The 23,959-nt window shown below is 53.2% G+C and overlaps 3 long non-coding RNA genes across 5 annotated transcripts; all 3 read left to right on the top strand.

Annotated features, from left to right (window-relative positions):
• Positions 1-415: 415 nt before the first annotated feature.
• On the top strand, positions 416-4,794 carry LOC311193733. Of its 2 annotated transcripts, XR_014617410.1 has the most exons (4): positions 416-739; positions 2,590-2,827; positions 3,596-3,692; positions 4,542-4,794. It is a non-coding gene; the product is annotated as an uncharacterized lncRNA (long non-coding RNA). The 2 variants fall into 2 exon arrangements; XR_014617411.1 differs by having other exon boundaries at positions 416-2,827.
• A 3,892-nt stretch (positions 4,795-8,686) lies between these two features.
• LOC311193846 lies at positions 8,687-13,343 on the top strand. 2 transcript variants are annotated; one of them, XR_014617414.1, is made up of 4 exons: positions 8,687-8,940; positions 10,791-11,028; positions 11,798-11,894; positions 12,744-13,343. It is a non-coding gene; the product is annotated as an uncharacterized lncRNA (long non-coding RNA). The 2 variants fall into 2 exon arrangements; XR_014617415.1 differs by lacking the exon at positions 8,687-8,940 and having other exon boundaries at positions 9,121-11,028.
• Positions 13,344-18,423: 5,080 nt separating this feature from the next.
• LOC311193941 lies at positions 18,424-21,532 on the top strand. Its single transcript, XR_014617420.1, has 3 exons — positions 18,424-19,579; positions 20,348-20,444; positions 21,295-21,532. It is a non-coding gene; the product is annotated as an uncharacterized lncRNA (long non-coding RNA).
• The last annotated feature ends 2,427 nt before the right edge of the window (positions 21,533-23,959 follow it).

Raw genomic sequence — 23,959 nt, 5'->3', positions numbered from 1 at the left:
CTCCCTTTCTCTTTCTTCATCTCCCTCTCCCTTTTCTTTTTCTCTCTGTGCTTTTTTCCTGCTTTCTCTTCCTCCTTTTTTCGTCTTCCATCTCTGTCCTGCAGGCCACTGCAGTTACTTTCCTTTTCCATCTCTTTGTCGTGATCTGCACCTGTCTTGTTTTCTCCAAAAATTTCTCTAGCCTGTTGTCTGGTGTTCTTTTTTTTTTTTTTTTCATTCTATATCTCACTGTCCCAGACAGCAAGCTGGCCCTTGAATATGCTTTATTCTCCATAAATGCAGGTGCTGTTGGCAGCAGTTCATGAAACGAGGGGCATCTCCAGCAGATCCTGTAGAAGACAGAGTTGCTGCCTGAGGAGAGCACGCCTCAAAGTGTGCATCGTCGGATTTGCGCTCGCTAGAGAGTATGGGACGAAGCTGGCATTGGCGTCCTGTCCAGCCAGTGTCAGGTGACACCCACTTTGCTGCGCACTGGTTACAGGAGGATCTAGAGTAATACAGATGTACTTCTCAGCGAAGGCAGCGAAGCAACACTTTCCTTTCAAACGGTGAGGCTGGTAAGGAAAGCGCAGTTTGTCTCTGACTGTCTCTATTCCCTTTGTCTCAGGGAGGCTGAATGAAAATGATGACTTCTTGACTGTGTTATCACACTGGGTGAGTAGGTGTGACATGCTGGAGCTGGATACTGAAGTTGAGTACGTGGTGGAATCGCTGGATCTGTGTTTTCTGCATGGAGAAGGTAACCTGTCATTCGTTTATTTTTCTTAAAATGAAGCAAAGGACTAGGGAAGGTGGGTTCTTCTTCACAGCGCAGATTTTGATGACATTGTTGGAGTAGAAATCCATCCAAGGGTGGTCCTAAAGTTGGCAACATCAGTAGCATAACAAGAGAGTCTCATGGTTCCGCTGTAAAGTGGAAGTACAGAAAGCTGTTCAGCTCGCAGAGTGCAGGCCTGTGTGACCTGGGAATCTACTGATGGACTCTGCCTTATGAGGTGAGATATTTTCGATCGAGCAGGGGGAGTCATCGTGACTTAACAATGTGGTAGCTACACTTGTGATGGGCTCCTGCAGTTTTATCAGCTCTCGGACCCCGGAAGGCCTTCATCCTCCCTCCGTCTCTAGGATGAAAAGGCAAAACATGCCATATGGTGAGGATGATTGAGTACAATTTTCTGCCGCTCCATAAATAACTTTGATACTTAGTATATGTTAGGAGTGCTTGTGGGAGCTTCAGCCTCTTCTCGAAGCAGTCCCGTCTGTCTAAAGCGCGTGCTTTTAAAAACATCTGTGTGTTACATACATTAGGAACTAAAACTGCAGCTTGATTTTCCTCCTCTAGGGCTGATTTTTCATAATTGCTTCACCCCGGTAACAGAAACGGATAGGCCCTGTTTCGTCAGGGTCAGTCCTGACCTCGTTTAAATGCTGCTGCAAAGCTTCAGTGTTTCAGTTTGCAAGCTGTAAAAATACTTTGTTAAAGATAAGAGTGCTTCTTGGAACTTAAGTGGTAGAACCACCTTCTCAATGGTAGCTTTTGCTGGCTTGCTTTTGTGCAATGTACATCTTTGCCATTGTGATTTAGCGTGCCTGATTGGTTTAGCATACAGACATTGGCACCCGCTGAGTTGATAAACAGGTCTTTCTCACTGTGCCATTTTTCCACTTCCTTTAATTGTATCTTTTTCAGTCTGTAACCACAGTTAATGTCTTTTTTTTTTTAAAAAAGCACACTACAGCAGCTTGCTTTGTTCATGTGTTCAAAAGATGTTTGTGGTTGCTTTTCCCCCAGTTGTTGCTTGGTTTTTTTTCCTCTTTAAGTGCTTTCTGAAAGGTAGAACTGCATTTCCTTGTAGGGTGCACTTAGACTTTTTCCATGTTATCGGAGTTGTAAGAACATGTCAGTTTCAACACAGAAAAAAGGTCCAGCTTTTGCCACGAGGCTTTTGCCATTAGGGTTTAGCCTAATGTTGCCGAGGAAGCTTTCTTTCTGCTTCCCTCTAAGCCTTACTGTAAAAAAGAAAAAAAGCTGTCATGGGAAAGCCGGTTAAATCGGGCTCGGACCCCAGATTGTCACCGGTTTAATGCAATGAAAGTGTCCTGACTGGACTGAAGCACCCTAAAACACTTTGCGTGCTGCAGCATAAGAATGCAGATGGCTTATCACGCAGTAACTTGGGGATCAGCACCGTTTGCTGCCACTGGCAGAGGCTTTTTTCTTATTCCTTCTGACTGACACGGCCATAGGAGGTGCCTGTTTTGTGGCAGTAGTGCAGCAGCACCATCTCTCGACCCTGCTGCCTCAGACATTGCTTAGCCTCACTGCATTTTGTTTCCTGGTTTTGCTCGGCAGGACAAGTCCTGTTTGGCTGTAATTGCAGGGTTAGAGTGTAATATGAGGAAAGGAGGGTGTTGGCTTAGGAATTTCTGTTCCGCTTGCCACAGTTTTGCCACCAGTATTGCAGTTGGCGAGGTGGCTGTCGGGCGCGGGAATCGCGGGGGTGAGTCTCAGTGTGGGGACAGGTTTGTTGCTGACGCTTCAGCTGTTGGGGTTTTTGAGTTGCTGATGTGTGTTTTCTCATTCTACAGAACCACCTTCATGTTGCGTTCCAGGGAGTGTACTGTGGATGTACAGGAAAGATCTTTCCTGGTGAGACTGTCTATAACCACCGAAGATGTTCGCCAGCTCTGCGCTGAGAAGTTCGAGGTGGACAAGCCGGCAGAGTGCAGCCCGTTTCTTGTTGTCGACGACACCTGGCAGCAGCTGACGGAGCATACCTGCCCTCGGGAAATGAAGGCTGAGTTGCACAGCTGTCCCCAACCCCAGGTCTTCCACTTTGTCTACAAATGTGTTAACAGAGATCTGTGTGGTGCCATTTGTCACAATGATGACTCCACGTTTTAAAAGCAGCAGCTCGTCGTTGGATTTCTGTTCCTCTTGTTAACGGCTGAAAACATCTTTGTTGGCTGGCATTCCTTAGGAGCCGAGACTGGTCTTAAACCAGGATTGCCCAGTAAAAATCCCTTAGCCACATCAGGCATAGCTTAGAAAACCCCATGTAAATCGTGCACAGGGCCGGTTATGCAGACTATTCCACCAGCGTGTTTGAGCGAACAGCCACAAGACTCTGCTGCAGCATATCATATCGTGGCCCTCGGCAGGTTGTCTGCTGTGGTGTGCAAATGTCTTATTTTTTTTGCACCTGGCCTCTAGCCACATGTCATTTTGATTTATATACGTGTATGCTAGACAAGCATTGCAGTAAACTGGCTGGTGTTAGCTTGGGTTCGACTTGTCCCATTCAGGGCATCAGTTAACTCAGAATTACCTGGATGATTGATTGCATTCTTTCCTGTTTTTTTTTTTGTTTTGTTTTTTTTTTAATTACAGAAAATTGTGGGGGTTTATTATAGACATCTTGCAGCAGTTGCAGGTAGACTGTCAGGGTCGTCTTCTAAAAATATTTTTTCAGCTGTAAAGAATTCAGTAATTATGCATGTGATTTTAACATTCAATATACAAGAATAAGTCTCTTTCGGGTTTTGGCGTATTGCATTTAAGGTCTCTATGGTTTCTCCTCTTTTCCTGTTACAGGTGAGTTCTTGGGAGCTTGTGGTACCTGTAAGAAGGTCGTAGTATTGGCGCTGGTGATTTCATTGCCTTTATCTGAACTGGATGTACTGTTACCTGGGTTAGTGTTTCTATCCATTGGTTTAGACAGCCTTGTGGGTAGGAAGAGGAAGTTGAAAGAAAAGGATGTAGAGAAGGGGCAGAGAAAGAACGCAGAGAACCGAGTTTAGGAGTAAAATGTGTTAGTCTGTCTGCTGGTGCAGGCTCCTCTCAGAAAATGAGCCAAGGAGGTTGGTAAGGTGTTTGTAGTTTTACTGATTTTTTTTTTTTTTTCCTGGTTTTTGTGGCTATAGGGGTTGGGTGGGTTGGTTTTTTTACAGGGTCTGGGATTTGTGGGGTTAGTGTGGGCTTGTGAGGTTTTTCTGTTGGTTTGTTTTTTTTAACTGGGGTTCTAAGGGGGGGTTTTGGTTCTCTGCCTTTTGAAGGCTTTGGGGTTCTGTGGGTTGCGGGTTTGGGGGAGGGCTAGGGGCTTCTGTGGTGTTTTGAGTTCCCGCAGCTTTTCTTGTGGGGTCTGGGGTTTGTGTGTGTCTTTAATGGGGGTTTGTGGCTTCTTTGGTTTTTGGGCTTTGTGGGGGTTTCTAGTTTGTGGGAATTCTTTGGGTATTTTGGTTTGGTTTTTCTTAGGCTGAGAGGCTTTAGGAGGAAAGCCTGTTCTGAGCGTGGTGTTCTCCTTGTAACAGAAGCAGGGTCTCACTGTGGCATGCCAGCTGTCGTGGCTAACAAGGGAGCTTTTTTGTTTTGTGTTGTTATCAATATTACAAGAGTTCCACTTTGTAAAATGCTTTTGTGATGAGTTCAGGCTACGTCTTGCATCCATTGAAAGCAGTATTTACTGGGGCCGAGTCTTCCTGTTTGGAGCTGAGGAAGGAAGTATGGATTGAATAACAATGTATTGGTTTTTGACCTGCAGATGGTGGAAGAAAGTGAGGAAAGACTAACAGAAGAGCAGATTGAGTCACTTCTCCAGGCAGTCTACCAGTCTTCTTCCAGGGGATCCAGAAGAACAGCCAAGAGACTTGGCAATGTTGGCTGAAGACGAAGGTGACCAAACCTTGGAGGCATCTCAGCCCAAAGCTGGCAACGGTTTCGACAGAGGAGAATCGGCTGACAATTTTCTGGGTTATACTTGGCAGCAGTTTACTGTTGTATTGGACATTGTTGTAAAATGCCTTAGAATTTTTATTATTCAGAGGTGATGAGGGAACCAGTTGTTTCCAAGAAAGCGTGGCCAAGGCCACTGTTGTTGTGGCATCTTTCCATCGATGGGGCTGGCAGCAGCTGAGTCAGGGCGGTTGGCTCTTTTTGGGGGACTATGGGGTCTTTACAGGGTCTCTTTTTGGTGGGGTCTAGGGCTTTTGGGGGGGGTTCTCTAAGGGGGGGTGTGGGGTTCTTTGAGGGGATCTTTATGGGGTCTCATTTTGGGGGGGATGTGAGGGGCTTGGGGGCGTCTTTAAGGAGTCTCAGGTTTTTTGGGGGGTGGTTAGGGTTCTTTATGGGGTCTGTTTGGGGGGTCTGGGTTTTTTGGGGGGGCTCTTTGGGGAGTTGGGGGGCCCTAAGGGCCTTTTTAGGGGATCGTGGGGGGGCTCTTTGGGGGGGGGTGTGTCTCTGAGGGGTTCTGGGGGGGTCTCTCTAGGGTCTATTTTTGGGGTGTTGGGGGTTCCTTCGGGGGCCTTCTAGGGGGTCAGGGGCCAGGGTGGGGTTCGAGGGCTCTCAGAGGGGTCGCAGTAGGGTTGGGAGGGGGGTTGAATTCGCTGGAGGAGATGGGGGGTTGTTAATGAGCGCAGGTCAGCGGCAGACGGGTAATTAGTGGGGCAGGGGGAGCCGAAAAGGGCCGAGCAGAGGCGGAGAGATACGAGCACTGGCGGAAAGGCCCGAGCACTGGCGGAAAGGCCCGAGCACTGGCGGAAAGGCCCGAGCGGGGATTCGAACACGGGGGTCCTCGGTGCTGCCGCCTTGCGGACACGCAGCGGTACTGCGCCCGGGTGGCGCAGCGCACGGAAGCCGCCGCGTTCTGCTGCCTCCGTGCACACTCGCCGCGTTCCTGCGCGGGTGCGCGCAGAGCCCGCTGCGTGCGGACTGCGGCCGGGCGGCGCAGCGCGAGCGGCAGGGCGCTTTAACGAGGGACGCCGCCATTGCGGGGCGGCCGCTCCCTCCCGGTGAGGGGGGGGTTCCGCCGCCCGTCGCGGGGTCGGCCGGGGCACTGTTAGGTCCGGGGAACCCCCGAAGGCGATGGGACTCCCTCGGGGGGGCTGATTTTGGGAGGGGGCGCGCGGGGGGGGGGGGGTCACTGTCATGTGCGGGGATTCGAAGACGGGGTGAGGTCGCCAATCCGGGCGCTGACCGAGCTGGTACCTGCTTAGCTTCCCGGACGGGGAAGCTGTGAGGTCACCGGACGCTCCCTCCCGGAGAGGCGCCGGTACCGCCCCCCCCCCCGCCCCCCTCGCGGGATCGCTCGGTGCTGCCGCCTTGCGGACACGCAGCGGTACTGCGCCCGGGTGGCGCAGCGCACGGAAGCCGCAGCGTTCCGAAAGTTCCCTCCCGGTGAGGCGGGGTTTCCTTCGCCCGTCGCGGGGTCGGCCGGGGCACTGTCAGGTCCGGGGAACCCTCGAAGGTGATGGGACTCCCTCGGGGGGGGTCAGATTTTGGGAGGAGGGGCGCACGTGGCGGGGGCACTGTTAGGTGCGGGGATTCGAAGACGGGGGGAGGTCGCCCATCCGGGCGCTGACCGAACTGGTCCCTGCTTAGCTTCCCGAACGGGGCAGCTGTGCTGTGTAGCCCCCCCCCAAGCTCGCGCCCCCAAACGGGGGCCCGGAAGCCCCCCGGCGGCCATTTTTCCGTCGGAGCCGCACGGAGATGGGCGCCGCCATGCTCGGAAGCCCCCCGGCCGCCTTTTAACCGCCGGAGCCGCACGGAGATGGGCGCCGCCATGCCCGGAAGCCCCCCGGCGGCCATTTTTCCGCCGTAGCCGCACGGAGATGGGCGCCGCCATGCCCGGAAGCCCCCCGGCGGCCTTTTAACCGCCGGAGCCGTACGGAGATGGGCGCCGCCATGCCCGGAAGCCCCCCGGCGGCCATTTTTCCGTCGGAGCCGCACGGAGATGGGCGCCGCCATGCTCGGAAGCCCCCCGGCCGCCTTTTAACCGCCGGAGCCGCACGGAGATGGGCGCCGCCATGCCCGGAAGCCCCCCGGCGGCCATTTTTCCGCCGTAGCCGCACGGAGATGGGCGCCGCCATGCCCGTAAGCCCCTCGGTCGCCATTTAACCGCCGGAGCCGTACGGAGATGGGCGCCGCCATGCCCGGAAGTCCTCCGGCGGCCATTTTTCCGCCGGAGCCGCACTGGAACGTATCCCGGCATGCCCCGCTCCCTTGCGGGGGAGTATATCCCGGCATGCCCCGCTCCTTTCCGGGGCAGTATATCCCGGCATGCCCCGCTCCTTTCCGGGCAGTATAACCGCGGAGCTGCCACGAGGAGCCTGCCCGTGCTTTCCGGGGCGATGAGGGGGCCCGTCGGGATGCCGGCGCTCCCTCCCGGTGAGGCTCCGGTTCCGCCGCCCGTCGCGGGGTCGGCCGGGGCCGGGCGGTCGGCGGGTCGCGGCGCGAGTGGTCGCGGCGGGCCGGGGGTCGGTGCGGGGCGCGCGGGCGGCGAGGCGCCGCGCCTTCCACCCCCCCCCAGCCGCGGCCGGCCTTCTGCCGGCGCCGGTCCGTGCCGGGACGTGTCTCCGCGGCGTCCGGCGGGGTGTCTGGGCCGGGAGGGGGGGCTCCGCGCCGCGCGGGCAGTGCGCGGAGGGGGTCGCGGCGGGGGCTTGGGGGTGCGGCCGGGCCAGAGCTCCCGTTCCCCGAGCAGCCGGCACGGGAGACACGGGGCACCGAAGGGGCCGGCGGGGCGGGGCGCGACTGGACTCTTCCGGTCAGTCTGAGCGTGTCCGGGCCGCGGGGCTGGCAGGTTTGGGGGGATTTGGGGGTTTGCGTGGGTCTGTGTCTCTCTCTAGTTGCCGCTTGTGGGTTTTCTGTCTCGCGGGGCTGTTTTGGCAGAGGAGGGCTTAGGGCTTCTCTTGTGGCTGCTGTGGCGTTCAGTGGTTATCGGGGGTTCTTGTGGTGTCTGGGGTTTCCGGGTTTGCTGGTTTCTTCGGCTCGGTGGTTATTTTGCTCTGGTCTTTTGTTGGTTTTCTGGTTTGGGTTTCTTTTGTGGTTTTAATTGGGTTTTTGGGGGTTCCGTGGCTCGCGGGGTTTCTATAATTTTTTATGGTAAATGAAAATGGAGCACAGGTTCTGCTCTGCCTTTTGTTTCCTTGTCAGCCTTTGTTGCCCTTGTGAAATGTCCAAGCCCATTGGAGACATTACTGTTTGGCTTGCTATTTGAGCTTTCTTCTTGGATACCTTGTACCCATTAAGTCCCCAAAAGTTTAAGAGTTGGGTGGTTACCCATCCAGAACCTGTTGTCCTTCTTGTGAGTCTTGGTCCTTCCCAGCCCTCCACTGACCCCTGCCCTTTCTTACTACTCCTCTGATTTTTTTTTTTTTTTCCCCTTGCCTGTACTTCTCTATTCTACTGTCCTGCTCCCTTTTCTTCTCTCCCTTTCTCTTTCTTCATCTCCCTCTCCCTTTTCTTTTTCTCTCTGTGCTTTTTTCCTGCTTTCTCTTCCTCCTTTTTTCGTCTTCCATCTCTGTCCTGCAGGCCACTGCAGTTACTTTCCTTTTCCATCTCTTTGTCGTGATCTGCACCTGTCTTGTTTTCTCCAAAAATTTCTCTAGCCTGTTGTCTGGTGTTCTTTTTTTTTTTTTTTTCATTCTATATCTCACTGTCCCAGACAGCAAGCTGGCCCTTGAATATGCTTTATTCTCCATAAATGCAGGTGCTGTTGGCAGCAGTTCATGAAACGAGGGGCATCTCCAGCAGATCCTGTAGAAGACAGAGTTGCTGCCTGAGGAGAGCACGCCTCAAAGTGTGCATCGTCGGATTTGCGCTCGCTAGAGAGTATGGGACGAAGCTGGCATTGGCGTCCTGTCCAGCCAGTGTCAGGTGACACCCACTTTGCTGCGCACTGGTTACAGGAGGATCTAGAGTAATACAGATGTACTTCTCAGCGAAGGCAGTGAAGCAACACTTTCCTTTCAAACGGTGAGGCTGGTAAGGAAAGCGCAGTTTGTCTCTGACTGTCTCTATTCCCTTTGTCTCAGGGAGGCTGAATGAAAATGATGACTTCTTGACTGTGTTATCACACTGGGTGAGTAGGTGTGACATGCTGGAGCTGGATACTGAAGTTGAGTACGTGGTGGAATCGATGGATCTGTGTTTTCTGCATGGAGAAGGTAACCTGTCATTCGTTTATTTTTCTTAAAATGAAGCAAAGGACTAGGGAAGGTGGGTTCTTCTTCACAGCGCAGATTTTGATGACATTGTTGGAGTAGAAATCCATCCAAGGGTGGTCCTAAAGTTGGCAACATCAGTAGCATAACAAGAGAGTCTCATGGTTCCGCTGTAAAGTGGAAGTACAGAAAGCTGTTCAGCTTGCAGAGTGCAGGCCTGTGTGACCTGGGAATCTACTGATGGACTCTGCCTTATGAGGTGAGATATTTTCGATCGAGCAGGGGGAGTCATCGTGACTTAACAATGTGGTAGCTACACTTGTGATGGGCTCCTGCAGTTTTATCAGCTCTCGGACCCCGGAAGGCCTTCATCCTCCCTCCGTCTCTAGGATGAAAAGGCAAAACATGCCATATGGTGAGGATGATTGAGTACAATTTTCTGCCGCTCCATAAATAACTTTGATACTTAGTATATGTTAGGAGTGCTTGTGGGAGCTTCAGCCTCTTCTCGAAGCAGTCCCGTCTGTCTAAAGCGCGTGCTTTTAAAAACATCTGTGTGTTACATACATTAGGAACTAAAACTGCAGCTTGATTTTCCTCCTCTAGGGCTGATTTTTCATAATTGCTTCACCCCGGTAACAGAAACGGATAGGCCCTGTTTCGTCAGGGTCAGTCCTGACCTCGTTTAAATGCTGCTGCAAAGCTTCAGTGTTTCAGTTTGCAAGCTGTAAAAATACTTTGTTAAAGATAAGAGTGCTTCTTGGAACTTAAGTGGTAGAACCACCTTCTCAATGGTAGCTTTTGCTGGCTTGCTTTTGTGCAATGTACATCTTTGCCATTGTGATTTAGCGTGCCTGATTGGTTTAGCATACAGACATTGGCACCCGCTGAGTTGATAAACAGGTCTTTCTCACTGTGCCATTTTTCCACTTCCTTTAATTGTATCTTTTTCAGTCTGTAACCACAGTTAATGTCTTTTTTTTTTTAAAAAAGCACACTACAGCAGCTTGCTTTGTTCATGTGTTCAAAAGATGTTTGTGGTTGCTTTTCCCCCAGTTGTTGCTTGGTTTTTTTTCCTCTTTAAGTGCTTTCTGAAAGGTAGAACTGCATTTCCTTGTAGGGTGCACTTAGACTTTTTCCATGTTATCGGAGTTGTAAGAACATGTCAGTTTCAACACAGAAAAAAGGTCCAGCTTTTGCCACGAGGCTTTTGCCATTAGGGTTTAGCCTAATGTTGCCGAGGAAGCTTTCTTTCTGCTTCCCTCTAAGCCTTACTGTAAAAAAGAAAAAAAGCTGTCATGGGAAAGCCGGTTAAATCGGGCTCGGACCCCAGATTGTCACCGGTTTAATGCAATGAAAGTGTCCTGACTGGACTGAAGCACCCTAAAACACTTTGCGTGCTGCAGCATAAGAATGCAGATGGCTTATCACGCAGTAACTTGGGGATCAGCACCGTTTGCTGCCACTGGCAGAGGCTTTTTTCTTATTCCTTCTGACTGACACGGCCATAGGAGGTGCCTGTTTTGTGGCAGTAGTGCAGCAGCACCATCTCTCGACCCTGCTGCCTCAGACATTGCTTAGCCTCACTGCATTTTGTTTCCTGGTTTTGCTCGGCAGGACAAGTCCTGTTTGGCTGTAATTGCAGGGTTAGAGTGTAATATGAGGAAAGGAGGGTGTTGGCTTAGGAATTTCTGTTTCGCTTGCCACAGTTTTGCCACCAGTATTGCAGTTGGCGAGGTGGCTGTCGGGCGTGGGAATCGCGGGGGTGAGTCTCAGTGTGGGGACAGGTTTGTTGCTGACGCTTCAGCTGTTGGGGTTTTTGAGTTGCTGATGTGTGTTTTCTCATTCTACAGAACCACCTTCATGTTGCGTTCCAGGGAGTGTACTGTGGATGTACAGGAAAGATCTTTCCTGGTGAGACTGTCTATAACCACCGAAGATGTTCGCCAGCTCTGCGCTGAGAAGTTCGAGGTGGACAAGCCGGCAGAGTGCAGCCCGTTTCTTGTTGTCGACGACACCTGGCAGCAGCTGACGGAGCATACCTGCCCTCGGGAAATGAAGGCTGAGTTGCACAGCTGTCCCCAACCCCAGGTCTTCCACTTTGTCTACAAATGTGTTAACAGAGATCTGTGTGGTGCCATTTGTCACAATGATGACTCCACGTTTTAAAAGCAGCAGCTCGTCGTTGGATTTCTGTTCCTCTTGTTAACGGCTGAAAACATCTTTGTTGGCTGGCATTCCTTAGGAGCCGAGACTGGTCTTAAACCAGGATTGCCCAGTAAAAATCCCTTAGCCACATCAGGCATAGCTTAGAAAACCCCATGTAAATCGTGCACAGGGCCGGTTATGCAGACTATTCCACCAGCGTGTTTGAGCGAACAGCCACAAGACTCTGCTGCAGCATATCATATCGTGGCCCTCGGCAGGTTGTCTGCTGTGGTGTGCAAATGTCTTATTTTTTTTGCACCTGGCCTCTAGCCACATGTCATTTTGATTTATATACGTGTATGCTAGACAAGCATTGCAGTAAACTGGCTGGTGTTAGCTTGGGTTCGACTTGTCCCATTCAGGGCATCAGTTAACTCAGAATTACCTGGATGATTGATTGCATTCTTTCCTGTTTTTTTTTTTTGTTTTGTTTTTTTTTTAATTACAGAAAATTGTGGGGGTTTATTATAGACATCTTGCAGCAGTTGCAGGTAGACTGTCAGGGTCGTCTTCTAAAAATATTTTTTCAGCTGTAAAGAATTCAGTAATTATGCATGTGATTTTAACATTCAATATACAAGAATAAGTCTCTTTCGGGTTTTGGCGTATTGCATTTAAGGTCTCTATGGTTTCTCCTCTTTTCCTGTTACAGGTGAGTTCTTGGGAGCTTGTGGTACCTGTAAGAAGGTCGTAGTATTGGCGCTGGTGATTTCATTGCCTTTATCTGAACTGGATGTACTGTTACCTGGGTTAGTGTTTCTATCCATTGGTTTAGACAGCCTTGTGGGTAGGAAGAGGAAGTTGAAAGAAAAGGATGTAGAGAAGGGGCAGAGAAAGAACGCAGAGAACCGAGTTTAGGAGTAAAATGTGTTAGTCTGTCTGCTGGTGCAGGCTCCTCTCAGAAAATGAGCCAAGGAGGTTGTTAAGGTGTTTGTAGTTTTACTGATTTTTTTTTTTTTCTCCTGGTTTTTGTGGCTATAGGGGTTGGGTGGGTTGGTTTTTTTACAGGGTCTGGGATTTGTGGGGTTAGTGTGGGCTTGTGAGGTTTTTCTGTTGGTTTGTTTTTTTTAACTGGGGTTCTAAGGGGGGGTTTTGGTTCTCTGCCTTTTGAAGGCTTTGGGGTTCTGTGGGTTGCGGGTTTGGGGGAGGGCTAGGGGCTTCTGTGGTGTTTTGAGTTCCCGCAGCTTTTCTTGTGGGGTCTGGGGTTTGTGTGTGTCTTTAATGGGGGTTTGTGGCTTCTTTGGTTTTTGGGCTTTGTGGGGGTTTCTAGTTTGTGGGAATTCTTTGGGTATTTTGGTTTGGTTTTTCTTAGGCTGAGAGGCTTTAGGAGGAAAGCCTGTTCTGAGCGTGGTGTTCTCCTTGTAACAGAAGCAGGGTCTCACTGTGGCATGCCAGCTGTCGTGGCTAACAAGGGAGCTTTTTTGTTTTGTGTTGTTATCAATATTACAAGAGTTCCACTTTGTAAAATGCTTTTGTGATGAGTTCAGGCTACGTCTTGCATCCATTGAAAGCAGTATTTACTGGGGCCGAGTCTTCCTGTTTGGAGCTGAGGAAGGAAGTATGGATTGAATAACAATGTATTGGTTTTTGACCTGCAGATGGTGGAAGAAAGTGAGGAAAGACTAACAGAAGAGCAGATTGAGTCACTTCTCCAGGCAGTCTACCAGTCTTCTTCCAGGGGATCCAGAAGAACAGCCAAGAGACTTGGCAATGTTGGCTGAAGACGAAGGTGACCAAACCTTGGAGGCATCTCAGCCCAAAGCTGGCAACGGTTTCGACAGAGGAGAATCGGCTGACAATTTTCTGGGTTATACTTGGCAGCAGTTTACTGTTGTATTGGACATTGTTGTAAAATGCCTTAGAATTTTTATTATTCAGAGGTGATGAGGGAACCAGTTGTTTCCAAGTTGTTTTCCAAGACAAAGGGCGCTTTAACGAGGGACGCCGCCATTGCGGGGCGGCCGCTCCCTCCCGGTGAGGGGGGGGTTCCGCCGCCCGTCGCGGGGTCGGCCGGGGCACTGTTAGGTCCGGGGAACCCCCGAAGGCGATGGGACTCCCTCGGGGGGGCAGAGGAGAATCGGCTGACAATTTTCTGGGTTATACTTGGCAGCAGTTTACTGTTGTATTGGACATTGTTGTAAAATGCCTTAGAATTTTTATTATTCAGAGGTGATGAGGGAACCAGTTGTTTCCAAGAAAGCGTGGCCAAGGCCACTGTTGTTGTGGCATCTTTCCATCGATGGGGCTGGCAGCAGCTGAGTCAGGGCGGTTGGCTCTTTTTGGGGGACTATGGGGTCTTTACAGGGTCTCTTTTTGGTGGGGTCTAGGGCTTTTGGGGGGGGGTTCTCTAAGGGGGGGTGTGGGGTTCTTTGAGGGGATCTTTATGGGGTCTCATTTTGGGGGGGATGTGAGGGGCTTGGGGGCGTCTTTAAGGAGTCTCAGGTTTTTTGGGGGGTGGTTAGGGTTCTTTATGGGGTCTGTTTGGGGGGTCTGGGTTTTTTGGGGGGGCTCTTTGGGGAGTTGGGGGGCCCTAAGGGCCTTTTTAGGGGATCGTGGGGGGGCTCTTTGGGGGGGGGTGTGTCTCTGAGGGGTTCTGGGGGGGTCTCTCTAGGGTCTATTTTTGGGGTGTTGGGGGTTCCTTCGGGGGTCTTCTAGGGGGTCAGGGGCCAGGGTGGGGTTCGAGGGCTCTCGGAGGGGTCGCAGTAGGGTTGGGAGGGGGGTTGAATTCGCTGGAGGAGATGGGGGGTTGTTAATGAGCGCAGGTCAGCGGCAGACGGGTAATTAGTGGGGCAGGGGGAGCCGAAAAGGGCCGAGCAGAGGCGGAGAGATACGAGCAGAGGCGGAGAGATACGAGCAGAGGCGGAGAGATACGAGCAGAGGCGGAGAGATACGAGCAGAGGCGGAGAGATACGAGCAGAGGCGGAGAGATACGAGCACTGGCGGAAAGGCCCGAGCGGGGATTCGAACACGGGGGTCCTCGGTGCTGCCGCCTTGCGGACACGCAGCGGTACTGCGCCCGGGTGGCGCAGCGCACGGAAGCCGCCGCGTTCTGCTGCCTCCGTGCACACTCGCCGCGTTCCTGCGCGGGTGCGCGCAGAGCCCGCTGCGTGCGGACTGCGGCCGGGCGGCGCAGCGCGAGCGGCAGGGCGCTTTAACGAGGGACGCCGCCATTGCGGGGCGGCCGCTCCCTCCCGGTGAGGGGGGGGTTCCGCCGCCCGTCGCGGGGTCGGCCGGGGCACTGTTAGGTCCGGGGAACCCCCGAAGGCGATGGGACTCCCTCGGGGGGGCAGATTTTGGGAGGGGGCGCGCGGGGGGGGGGGGTCACTGTCATGTGCGGGGATTCGAAGACGGGGTGAGGTCGCCCATCCGGGCGCTGACCGAGCTGGTACCTGCTTAGCTTCCCGGACGGGGAAGCTGTGAGGTCACCGGACGCTCCCTCCCGGAGAGGCGCCGGTACCGCCCCCCCCCCCGCCCCCCTCGCGGGATCGCTCGGTGCTGCCGCCTTGCGGACACGCAGCGGTACTGCGCCCGGGTGGCGCAGCGCACGGAAGCCGCAGCGTTCCGAAAGTTCCCTCCCGGTGAGGCGGGGTTTCCTTCGCCCGTCGCGGGGTCGGCCGGGGCACTGTCAGGTCCGGGGAACCCTCGAAGGTGATGGGACTCCCTCGGGGGGGGTCAGATTTTGGGAGGAGGGGCGCACGTGGCGGGGGCACTGTTAGGTGCGGGGATTCGAAGACGGGGGGAGGTCGCCCATCCGGGCGCTGACCGAACTGGTCCCTGCTTAGCTTCCCGAACGGGGCAGCTGTGCTGTGTAGCCCCCCCCCAAGCTCGCGCCCCCAAACGGGGGCCCGGAAGCCCCCCGGCGGCCATTTTTCCGTCGGAGCCGCACGGAGATGGGCGCCGCCATGCTCGGAAGCCCCCCGGCCGCCTTTTAACCGCCGGAGCCGCACGGAGATGGGCGCCGCCATGCCCGGAAGCCCCCCGGCGGCCATTTTTCCGCCGTAGCCGCACGGAGATGGGCGCCGCCATGCCCGGAAGCCCCCCGGCCGCCTTTTAACCGCCGGAGCCGTACGGAGATGGGCGCCGCCATGCCCGGAAGCCCCCCGGCGGCCATTTTTCCGTCGGAGCCGCACGGAGATGGGCGCCGCCATGCTCGGAAGCCCCCCGGCCGCCTTTTAACCGCCGGAGCCGCACGGAGATGGGCGCCGCCATGCCCGGAAGCCCCCCGGCGGCCATTTTTCCGCCGTAGCCGCACGGAGATGGGCGCCGCCATGCCCGTAAGCCCCTCGGTCGCCATTTAACCGCCGGAGCCGTACGGAGATGGGCGCCGCCATGCCCGGAAGTCCTCCGGCGGCCATTTTTCCGCCGGAGCCGCACTGGAACGTATCCCGGCATGCCCCGCTCCCTTGCGGGGGAGTATATCCCGGCATGCCCCGCTCCTTTCCGGGGCAGTATATCCCGGCATGCCCCGCTCCTTTCCGGGCAGTATAACCGCGGAGCTGCCACGAGGAGCCTGCCCGTGCTTTCCGGGGCGATGAGGGGGCCCGTCGGGATGCCGGCGCTCCCTCCCGGTGAGGCTCCGGTTCCGCCGCCCGTCGCGGGGTCGGCCGGGGCCGGGCGGTCGGCGGGTCGCGGCGCGAGTGGTCGCGGCGGGCCGGGGGTCGGTGCGGGGCGCGCGGGCGGCGAGGCGCCGCGCCTTCCACCCCCCCCCAGCCGCGGCCGGCCTTCTGCCGGCGCCGGTCCGTGCCGGGACGTGTCTCCGCGGCGTCCGGCGGGGTGTCTGGGCCGGGAGGGGGGGCTCCGCGCCGCGCGGGCAGTGCGCGGAGGGGGTCGCGGCGGGGGCTTGGGGGTGCGGCCGGGCCAGAGCTCCCGTTCCCCGAGCAGCCGGCACGGGAGACACGGGGCACCGAAGGGGCCGGCGGGGCGGGGCGCGACTGGACTCTTCCGGTCAGTCTGAGCGTGTCCGGGCCGCGGGGCTGGCAGGTTTGGGGGGATTTGGGGGTTTGCGTGGGTCTGTGTCTCTCTCTAGTTGCCGCTTGTGGGTTTTCTGTCTCGCGGGGCTGTTTTGGCAGAGGAGGGCTTAGGGCTTCTCTTGTGGCTGCTGTGGCGTTCAGTGGTTATCGGGGGTTCTTGTGGTGTCTGGGGTTTCCGGGTTTGCTGGTTTCTTCGGCTCGGTGGTTATTTTGCTCTGGTCTTTTGTTGGTTTTCTGGTTTGGGTTTCTTTTGTGGTTTTAATTGGGTTTTTGGGGGTTCCGTGGCTCGCGGGGTTTCTATAATTTTTTATGGTAAATGAAAATGGAGCACAGGTTCTGCTCTGCCTTTTGTTTCCTTGTCAGCCTTTGTTGCCCTTGTGAAATGTCCAAGCCCATTGGAGACATTACTGTTTGGCTTGCTATTTGAGCTTTCTTCTTGGATACCTTGTACCCATTAAGTCCCCAAAAGTTTAAGAGTTGGGTGGTTACCCATCCAGAACCTGTTGTCCTTCTTGTGAGTCTTGGTCCTTCCCAGCCCTCCACTGACCCCTGCCCTTTCTTACTACTCCTCTGATTTTTTTTTTTTTTTCCCCTTGCCTGTACTTCTCTATTCTACTGTCCTGCTCCCTTTTCTTCTCTCCCTTTCTCTTTCTTCATCTCCCTCTCCCTTTTCTTTTTCTCTCTGTGCTTTTTTCCTGCTTTCTCTTCCTCCTTTTTTCGTCTTCCATCTCTGTCCTGCAGGCCACTGCAGTTACTTTCCTTTTCCATCTCTTTGTCGTGATCTGCACCTGTCTTGTTTTCTCCAAAAATTTCTCTAGCCTGTTGTCTGGTGTTCTTTTTTTTTTTTTTTTCATTCTATATCTCACTGTCCCAGACAGCAAGCTGGACCTTGAATATGCTTTATTCTCCATAAATGCAGGTGCTGTTGGCAGCAGTTCATGAAACGAGGGGCATCTCCAGCAGATCCTGTAGAAGACAGAGTTGCTGCCTGAGGAGAGCACGCCTCAAAGTGTGCATCGTCGGATTTGCGCTCGCTAGAGAGTATGGGACGAAGCTGGCATTGGCGTCCTGTCCAGCCAGTGTCAGGTGACACCCACTTTGCTGCGCACTGGTTACAGGAGGATCTAGAGTAATACAGATGTACTTCTCAGCGAAGGCAGCGAAGCAACACTTTCCTTTCAAACGGTGAGGCTGGTAAGGAAAGCGCAGTTTGTCTCTGACTGTCTCTATTCCCTTTGTCTCAGGGAGGCTGAATGAAAATGATGACTTCTTGACTGTGTTATCACACTGGGTGAGTAGGTGTGACATGCTGGAGCTGGATACTGAAGTTGAGTACGTGGTGGAATCGATGGATCTGTGTTTTCTGCATGGAGAAGGTAACCTGTCATTCGTTTATTTTTCTTAAAATGAAGCAAAGGACTAGGGAAGGTGGGTTCTTCTTCACAGCGCAGATTTTGATGACATTGTTGGAGTAGAAATCCATCCAAGGGTGGTCCTAAAGTTGGCAACATCAGTAGCATAACAAGAGAGTCTCATGGTTCCGCTGTAAAGTGGAAGTACAGAAAGCTGTTCAGCTCGCAGAGTGCAGGCCTGTGTGACCTGGGAATCTACTGATGGACTCTGCCTTATGAGGTGAGATATTTTCGATCGAGCAGGGGGAGTCATCGTGACTTAACAATGTGGTAGCTACACTTGTGATGGGCTCCTGCAGTTTTATCAGCTCTCGGACCCCGGAAGGCCTTCATCCTCCCTCCGTCTCTAGAATGAAAAGGCAAAAAATGCCATATTGTGAGGATGATTGAGTACAATTTTCTGCCGCTCCATAAATAACTTTGATACTTAGTATATGTTAGGAGTGCTTGTGGGAGCTTCAGCCTCTTCTCGAAGCAGTCCCGTCTGTCTAAAGCGCGTGCTTTTAAAAACATCTGTGTGTTACATACATTAGGAACTAAAACTGCAGCTTGATTTTCCTCCTCTAGGGCTGATTTTTCATAATTGCTTCACCCCGGTAACAGAAACGGATAGGCCCTGTTTCGTCAGGGTCAGTCCTGACCTCGTTTAAATGCTGCTGCAAAGCTTCAGTGTTTCAGTTTGCAAGCTGTAAAAATACTTTGTTAAAGATAAGAGTGCTTCTTGGAACTTAAGTGGTAGAACCACCTTCTCAATGGTAGCTTTTGCTGGCTTGCTTTTGTGCAATGTACATCTTTGCCATTGTGATTTAGCGTGCCTGATTGGTTTAGCATACAGACATTGGCACCCGCTGAGTTGATAAACAGGTCTTTCTCACTGTGCCATTTTTCCACTTCCTTTAATTGTATCTTTTTCAGTCTGTAACCACAGTTAATGTCTTTTTTTTTTTAAAAAAGCACACTACAGCAGCTTGCTTTGTTCATGTGTTCAAAAGATGTTTGTGGTTGCTTTTCCCCCAGTTGTTGCTTGGTTTTTTTTCCTCTTTAAGTGCTTTCTGAAAGGTAGAACTGCATTTCCTTGTAGGGTGCACTTAGACTTTTTCCATGTTATCGGAGTTGTAAGAACATGTCAGTTTCAACACAGAAAAAAGGTCCAGCTTTTGCCACGAGGCTTTTGCCATTAGGGTTTAGCCTAATGTTGCCGAGGAAGCTTTCTTTCTGCTTCCCTCTAAGCCTTACTGTAAAAAAGAAAAAAAGCTGTCATGGGAAAGCCGGTTAAATCGGGCTCGGACCCCAGATTGTCACCGGTTTAATGCAATGAAAGTGTCCTGACTGGACTGAAGCACCCTAAAACACTTTGCGTGCTGCAGCATAAGAATGCAGATGGCTTATCACGCAGTAACTTGGGGATCAGCACCGTTTGCTGCCACTGGCAGAGGCTTTTTTCTTATTCCTTCTGACTGACACGGCCATAGGAGGTGCCTGTTTTGTGGCAGTAGTGCAGCAGCACCATCTCTCGACCCTGCTGCCTCAGACATTGCTTAGCCTCACTGCATTTTGTTTCCTGGTTTTGCTCGGCAGGACAAGTCCTGTTTGGCTGTAATTGCAGGGTTAGAGTGTAATATGAGGAAAGGAGGGTGTTGGCTTAGGAATTTCTGTTCCGCTTGCCACAGTTTTGCCACCAGTATTGCAGTTGGCGAGGTGGCTGTCGGGCGTGGGAATCGCGGGGGTGAGTCTCAGTGTGGGGACAGGTTTGTTGCTGACGCTTCAGCTGTTGGGGTTTTTGAGTTGCTGATGTGTGTTTTCTCATTCTACAGAACCACCTTCATGTTGCGTTCCAGGGAGTGTACTGTGGATGTACAGGAAAGATCTTTCCTGGTGAGACTGTCTATAACCACCGAAGATGTTCGCCAGCTCTGCGCTGAGAAGTTCGAGGTGGACAAGCCGGCAGAGTGCAGCCCGTTTCTTGTTGTCGACGACACCTGGCAGCAGCTGACGGAGCATACCTGCCCTCGGGAAATGAAGGCTGAGTTGCACAGCTGTCCCCAACCCCAGGTCTTCCACTTTGTCTACAAATGTGTTAACAGAGATCTGTGTGGTGCCATTTGTCACAATGATGACTCCACGTTTTAAAAGCAGCAGCTCGTCGTTGGATTTCTGTTCCTCTTGTTAACGGCTGAAAACATCTTTGTTGGCTGGCATTCCTTAGGAGCCGAGACTGGTCTTAAACCAGGATTGCCCAGTAAAAATCCCTTAGCCACATCAGGCATAGCTTAGAAAACCCCATGTAAATCGTGCACAGGGCCGGTTATGCAGACTATTCCACCAGCGTGTTTGAGCGAACAGCCACAAGACTCTGCTGCAGCATATCATATCGTGGCCCTCGGCAGGTTGTCTGCTGTGGTGTGCAAATGTCTTATTTTTTTTGCACCTGGCCTCTAGCCACATGTCATTTTGATTTATATACGTGTATGCTAGACAAGCATTGCAGTAAACTGGCTGGTGTTAGCTTGGGTTCGACTTGTCCCATTCAGGGCATCAGTTAACTCAGAATTACCTGGATGATTGATTGCATTCTTTCCTGGTTTTTTTTTTGTTTTGTTTTTTTTTTAATTACAGAAAATTGTGGGGGTTTATTATAGACATCTTGCAGCAGTTGCAGGTAGACTGTCAGGGTCGTCTTCTAAAAATATTTTTTCAGCTGTAAAGAATTCAGTAATTATGCATGTGATTTTAACATTCAATATACAAGAATAAGTCTCTTTCGGGTTTTGGCGTATTGCATTTAAGGTCTCTATGGTTTCTCCTCTTTTCCTGTTACAGGTGAGTTCTTGGGAGCTTGTGGTACCTGTAAGAAGGTCGTAGTATTGGCGCTGGTGATTTCATTGCCTTTATCTGAACTGGATGTACTGTTACCTGGGTTAGTGTTTCTATCCATTGGTTTAGACAGCCTTGTGGGTAGGAAGAGGAAGTTGAAAGAAAAGGATGTAGAGAAGGGGCAGAGAAAGAACGCAGAGAACCGAGTTTAGGAGTAAAATGTGTTAGTCTGTCTGCTGGTGCAGGCTCCTCTCAGAAAATGAGCCAAGGAGGTTGGTAAGGTGTTTGTAGTTTTACTGATTTTTTTTTTTTTTTTCCTGGTTTTTGTGGCTATAGGGGTTGGGTGGGTTGGTTTTTTTACAGGGTCTGGGATTTGTGGGGTTAGTGTGGGCTTGTGAGGTTTTTCTGTTGGTTTGTTTTTTTTAACTGGGGTTCTAAGGGGGGGTTTTGGTTCTCTGCCTTTTGAAGGCTTTGGGGTTCTGTGGGTTGCAGGTTTGGGGGAGGGCTAGGGGCTTCTGTGGTGTTTTGAGTTCCCGCAGCTTTTCTTGTGGGGTCTGGGGTTTGTGTGTGTCTTTAATGGGGGTTTGTGGCTTCTTTGGTTTTTGGGCTTTGTGGGGGTTTCTAGTTTGTGGGAATTCTTTGGGTATTTTGGTTTGGTTTTTCTTAGGCTGAGAGGCTTTAGGAGGAAAGCCTGTTCTGAGCGTGGTGTTCTCCTTGTAACAGAAGCAGGGTCTCACTGTGGCATGCCAGCTGTCGTGGCTAACAAGGGAGCTTTTTTGTTTTGTGTTGTTATAAATATTACAAGAGTTCCACTTTGTAAAATGCTTTTGTGATGAGTTCAGGCTACGTCTTGCATCCATTGAAAGCAGTATTTACTGGGGCCGAGTCTTCCTGTTTGGAGCTGAGGAAGGAAGTATGGATTGAATAACAATGTATTGGTTTTTGACCTGCAGATGGTGGAAGAAAGTGAGGAAAGACTAACAGAAGAGCAGATTGAGTCACTTCTCCAGGCAGTCTACCAGTCTTCTTCCAGGGGATCCAGAAGAACAGCCAAGAGACTTGGCAATGTTGGCTGAAGACGAAGGTGACCAAACCTTCGAGGCATCTCAGCCCAAAGCTGGCAACGGTTTCGACAGAGGAGAATCGGCTGACAATTTTCTGGGTTATACTTGGCAGCAGTTTACTGTTGTATTGGACATTGTTGTAAAATGCCTTAGAATTTTTATTATTCAGAGGTGATGAGGGAACCAGTTGTTTCCAAGAAAGCGTGGCCAAGGCCACTGTTGTTGTGGCATCTTTCCATCGATGGGGCTGGCAGCAGCTGAGTCAGGGCGGTTGGCTCTTTTTGGGGGACTATGGGGTCTTTACAGGGTCTCTTTTTGGTGGGGTCTAGGGCTTTTGGGGGGGGTTCTCTAAGGGGGGGTGTGGGGTTCTTTGAGGGGATCTTTATGGGGTCTCATTTTGGGGGGGATGTGAGGGGCTTGGGGGCGTCTTTAAGGAGTCTCAGGTTTTTTGGGGGGTGGTTAGGGTTCTTTATGGGGTCTGTTTGGGGGGTCTGGGTTTTTTGGGGGGGCTCTTTGGGGAGTTGGGGGGCCCTAAGGGCCTTTTTAGGGGATCGTGGGGGGGCTCTTTGGGGGGGGGTGTGTCTCTGAGGGGTTCTGGGGGGGTCTCTCTAGGGTCTATTTTTGGGGTGTTGGGGGTTCCTTCGGGGGCCTTCTAGGGGGTCAGGGGCCAGGGTGGGGTTCGAGGGCTCTCAGAGGGGTCGCAGTAGGGTTGGGAGGGGGGTTGAATTCGCTGGAGGAGATGGGGGGTTGTTAATGAGCGCAGGTCAGCGGCAGACGGGTAATTAGTGGGGCAGGGGGAGCCGAAAAGGGCCGAGCAGAGGCGGAGAGATACGAGCAGAGGCGGAGAGATACGAGCACTGGCGGAAAGGCCCGAGCACTGGCGGAAAGGCCCGAGCGGGGATTCGAACACGGGGGTCCTCGGTGCTGCCGCCTTGCGGACACGCAGCGGTACTGCGCCCGGGTGGCGCAGCGCACGGAAGCCGCCGCGTTCTGCTGCCTCCGTGCACACTCGCCGCGTTCCTGCGCGGGTGCGCGCAGAGCCCGCTGCGTGCGGACTGCGGCCGGGCGGCGCAGCGCGAGCGGCAGGGCGCTTTAACGAGGGACGCCGCCATTGCGGGGCGGCCGCTCCCTCCCGGTGAGGGGGGGGTTCCGCCGCCCGTCGCGGGGTCGGCCGGGGCACTGTCAGGTCCGGGGAACCCCCGAAGGCGATGGGACTCCCTCGGGGGGGCAGATTTTGGGAGGGGGCGCGCGGGGGGGGGGGGTCACTGTCATGTGCGGGGATTCGAACACGGGGTGAGGTCGCCCATCCGGGCGCTGACCGAGCTGGTACCTGCTTAGCTTCCCGAACGGGGCAGCTGTGCTGTGTAGCCCCCCCAAGCTCGCGCCCCCAAACGGGGGCCCGGAAGCCCCCCGGCGGCCATTTTTCCGTCGGAGCCGCACGGAGATGGGCGCCGCCATGCTCGGAAGCCCCCCGGCCGCCTTTTAACCGCCGGAGCCGCACGGAGATGGGCGCCGCCATGCCCGGAAGCCGCCCGGCGGCCATTTTTCCGCCGTAGCCGCACGGAGATGGGCGCCGCCATGCCCGGAAGCCCCCCGGCCGCCTTTTAACCGCCGGTGCCGTACGGAGATGGGCGCCGCCATGCCCGGAAGCCCCCCGGCGGCCATTTTTCCGCCGTAGCCGCACGGAGATGGGCGCCGCCATGCCCGTAAGCCCCTCGGTCGCCATTTAACCGCCGGAGCCGCACGGAGATGGGCGCCGCCATGCTCGGAAGACCCCCGGCGGCCATTTTTCCGCCGTAGCCGCACGGAGATGGGCGCCGCCATGCCCGGAAGCCCCCCGGCGGCCATTTAACCGCCGGAGCCGTACGGAGATGGGCGCCGCCATGCCCGGAAGCCCCCCGGCGGACATTTAATCGCCGGAGCCGCACGGAGATGGGCGCCGCCATGCCCGGAAGCCCCCCGGCGGCCATTTTTCCGCCGGAGCCGCAGGGAGATGGGCGCCGCCATGCCCGGACAGCCATTTTACCCCCGAAGTACCACAGACAACTTCATCTTTATGCTCGGAAGATGTCTGACGGCCATTTTACTGGAGAGATATCGTAGGGTTTTATGTTGTCTTACTAGCTTCTTTTTCCCAGTCATCAATTGCTCCCTCTCTGCTCTTTAGTATGTCATAGTTGTTTTGTGTGTGTGCTCGGGGACGAGGTTGAGTTGGGAGAGGTTGAATTTTTTTTTTTTTAGGTGAGTTGAGGGTTTGTGTGGAGTTTTTTTGTTGTTTGTGAGTTTTTTGGGGGGTTTGTGTGTTTATTTGCGTCTAGGGTTTGTGTAAATTTTTTGGTTTTTTTTTTTAAATTGGTTTTTGGTTTTTGCGTTGGTGGATTGTGTGTGCTTGTGGGGTTTGGCAGTTTGTAGGGTGTCCTGGTTCAGCCCCAGGCAGCAGCTGATCTCCACATGCCGCTCGCTCCCCCCTACCACAGCAGGAATGACAGAATTACTCGGTTGGGAAAGACTTTTGAGATCATGGAGTCCAACCATACCTGTCCTCTACTAAACC

Source organism: Gallinula chloropus (genome assembly GCF_964237585.1).
Source record: "Gallinula chloropus genome assembly, chromosome: 7".
NCBI lineage: Eukaryota > Metazoa > Chordata > Aves > Gruiformes > Rallidae > Gallinula > Gallinula chloropus.
The sequence above is the reverse complement of the archived record's forward strand: the minus strand, read 5'-3'. Positions and strand labels throughout refer to the sequence as shown.